Raw genomic sequence first — 3,859 nt, forward strand, 5'->3', positions numbered from 1 at the left:
TGAAGAGAAGAAATGGATTTGAGAAGTAAAAGACGGTTGCTGTGGGTGGAAGAAAGCGTTCACTTGGAGCACGAAAGGCGAAAGCGTCGTTTCATGTACATGCACTATTGGGAGTACAATGGAGGAATAGGGGGCTGTTGTTCTTTGGTGGCATGTATCATTTTATGGGTTCCTGTGGCACTTCTTATCATTACCACACCCTAGAAATCAGATGAGAATTCATTTCTCAACTTCAGAGAAGAGAGAAAATGGCTGCTGTCAAAAAGAGATCTCAATGGAGAAATGGGATCGATGGGAATTCAAAAAGAACTCAGAGAATGAAGTTTTTGGCAGAGATTTTGAGGTTGTTACTGAGAAGACAGATTTGGAAGAAATGGTTAGATTTATTGAAAAACTGGATGTTGTTGTGTTAATGAAGTTAGGGTTGGTCGTCACATTCAAAATCGAGAAGAAATTAATGGAAGATGGTGTTGGTTCGAAATGGAATTGGGTCAATTTTATGCCTGAAATTCAGTCGAGAGAAGTTGTTGTTGCTGGATGTGTGAGGTTTTGAATAGGGTGTTGCTGCTGATACTTGAGTAATAAATGGATGAGAAACTGAACTATTTGGTGTTTTTGATTGTTATGGTTGAATGGGTTTACTGTGAATTCAAATTGCAGGGAGAATTGAAGCATGGAAGCGGCTAAGAATATCACAACATACTCATCTCCTACACCACCAGAATTCTGTACACAGTATGTTTGATATAAGGCCTCAGTGAACTTTCCTTCACTACTTCAAGTTCTTTGAAGGGTTGTTGCTGCAATTGGTTAGATTGAGATGGGTTCCGAAATGTTGGTACGAATCAGTGGGGGTTCTGGGTTGCTGCTGGACCAAGAACTTTAGATAAAAATAAGACCGTTGTGAGGCTATGAAAAGAGAGTATGGAGATGGTAGAGTTTGTGTTAGTCTGGAGTTATGCCGCTGGTCGAAACACAGGGAACAAATGAGCATTACTGCCATTGTAATCAAGGATCGAGAGTTTCATGCGAAGCCAACAAAAGGAAGGAATGTAAGTGGTTAATTTGGTGGATATCACAGGGAAGTGAACTAGATTTGTATGTGCAGCTGGTGGTTCAAGACTTACGGATCGATATCGAATCTGTGAATGAACTGTGGACTACAAAGAAGATGGGATGGAGATGATTTGAGTGCTTACAGGGAAAGCTGAGAGGAACAAGGCAGTGGTGATGTTGTCGATGCTTTGAGCTACAAGTAATGATGATGTTGTAGAGGTAATAGATGGAAGAGGTGGTAATGCTGTTATATAGGGAGAGAATGCTGATCGCAACTGAAGTTAATGTTGGTCATGTTGAAAGCAGTTGGTGTTGGTGATGAAATTGATGAAATTGGTGGTGGTTGTGTGTGCTGTTGTGACCTAAGCTGGACTGGAGATTGCAGAATGGCATGGATTGCATTTCAGAGGGACTTGGTGTTGCTGTTGTTACATAAAAGCTTAAGGAAGCGGCGGACAAGACTAAGATGGAGTAACTGTGTCAGGTGGTGATTGTTATGTCTAGAAATGTTGTTGTGCAATGATGGATGGAACTGGAATTGCAGGTTATAGTGCCTGTTAGTGAATGGCTTAAGCTGAGCATGCGATGGAGTTGATGTTGCAGAATGGTTCGAGATTGGTGGCATTTTGTTGCAGTGAAGCCAAGGTTTGTAAGGATCAAATGGATATGTGTTGCTGCTGAGCAGAAATTGTGGTGTTGTAATGAGTATTGCAGTTGTGTGTATGTGCAGGTGATGATGGATGAATTGATGGGACCGAAATCAGTTTTGAACTGAAGCTGTTGTGAATAGTTAAGCAGAGGAGAAGCTGAAGCTTGGAATTGTAGAGGTGCTGCTGCAATGGTGTCAGTAACAATGAATTACAGGGAAGGTGGTGATGAGTTTAAGCTGGTGAATGTGAATGATAACAGTTGCATGAAATGGAGCCACGGAGAGGGGAACTGACTACCAGTTACTACACACACAAGAGGAATGGTTGTATTGAGATTGCAGGCTAAGTAGCTGGTGCAGCTGGAGTTGGAGAATGTCATTGCAGGTGGAAGAAATGAAGATGTCACAAGATTTGCAGTATGAAGGCCATCATGGCTGGATGGAGCTATGAAGCACAATCACTGTGCATCATAACCCAGGCCAGTGCAATGGCTTATGCCATGGCAACTCAATCAAGTCATCCCAGTTAGCTCACCTGAATAGCTGACTCGGATCTGACTCATGATCTGCTGAGTTAGTAAATTGACTCAGTCACTTTGACTGAGTTGACTCGACGACCTGACCCGTTTGACCGGTGACCGGGTGGACTTTGCCGGTCACCTGAGATACTTCTTCGACCACTTTTCCCGCCAACTTCCGGCGGTGAACCCAATTTTCCGGCGACATATTTTTGAGATAATTTCTACATGGGTTTTTCTCACATATGGGTTTGGTGGATTTTTATCTAATGGAATTTGAAAATTTGGACCTAATTTTGGAACAAGATGAGCTATAAAAGAGAAGACTTCTGCAACTTTTAGTATGACGTATTCTACTTGGAGCTAAGGAGAGAGCCACTTTTGTTTACGCTACTAGGGTTCGCTTTGCTTTCATATTCTTTATTTGATTATTGATTATGATGAACTCCATAGCTATGAGTAGCTAAATCTTATATTATTGGTTAAGGATGTAGTCCTATATCTACAACTTGTGTGCTTGATTAATGCATTAGTTTTCTCTCTTGATCATCGTTCAAATCTCTATTGTTTTAATAATCACATGATTGATGTATTGTGATAGGACTTAGATGTTTGGTTAGTTAAGTGGCCAATTAATTGAACTTGCATCCTTGTCCATAGCTATTTTAGGGTTTTTCATCAAGCGACAACCCCGAATACAAGAGCATGATATGATTACGGTTTGTAATGATATACTCTTGTAATCATATGTAGAGTTTGACCTTTGTCCGAATTGTCATGCGCAATGTATGACAATTGCATTGATTAGCCTATTTACAAAACTTAATGCTCCTGGGAATTGAACTTAATTAGCGCAAGGAGTTAGGTTATTCTTTAGGTAGAATTCACATACGCAGCTCTAATGTGTATGTTGATGAACTTAGGAAATTAATAGATTATCTTGCTCTCTTGATTCTCTAGGCTTTTGATAATAAAAGAGATTAAATTGTAATTCTAATCATGAATGCAAGCACTTGTTTAAGATAGAAGATGAATTCCTTGACCAATATTTTTCTCTCATTGATTACATTCTACTATTTACTTTGCTTTTAATTTAATTCATATTGCTTTATAAAATCAGAAATCCCCCTAATTGGTAACTTAGGAAATTGAATACTTAATAGCTACAATCGCCTCTCTGTGGAAACGAACTCTTTCTTATCATATACTTTAGGAACGTGAATTTATTTTTGACACATACGACATCGATCAAATTTTGGTGCCGCTTCCGGGGAGGCATACGGCTAGTTATTAAGTTTTTAGTTTCTTATCATCATTTCTGCTTACATATTTGCTTTTTGTTTCTTGTCTCTTGTTCTCACTTGTTTTTGAGAATTGTTTTTCAGGTACTAATCCCTGGCTCCCAATAATTGGAACTATCCAAAGTGCGGGATAACTACTCGTGAAGGAACAATACTTCAAGTAAGAATTGACGAGACGGAAGAACAAGAGTTGGAAGTAGAAGAAGAGACTTTCCAGCAAGAAGAAGAAGTTATAGAACAAGAGGTTCCGGTTGAACAAGAACCACCTTTTGAAGAAGAAAAAGAAGCAATGGGTGATGCAAATCGTACACTCAAGGACTTGGCTTCTCACAAGT

The 3,859-nt window shown here is 39.6% G+C and overlaps 1 long non-coding RNA gene across 1 annotated transcript; it reads left to right on the forward strand.

Annotated features, from left to right (window-relative positions):
* Nucleotides 1-214: 214 nt before the first annotated feature.
* Nucleotides 215-2,755, forward strand: LOC113314379. Its single transcript, XR_003342386.1, has 2 exons — nt 215-1,701; nt 1,787-2,755. It is a non-coding gene; the product is annotated as an uncharacterized LOC113314379 (long non-coding RNA).
* The last annotated feature ends 1,104 nt before the right edge of the window (nt 2,756-3,859 follow it).

The sequence above is a fragment of the Papaver somniferum genome, chromosome 9, assembly GCF_003573695.1.
Source record: "Papaver somniferum cultivar HN1 chromosome 9, ASM357369v1, whole genome shotgun sequence".
NCBI lineage: Eukaryota > Viridiplantae > Streptophyta > Magnoliopsida > Ranunculales > Papaveraceae > Papaver > Papaver somniferum.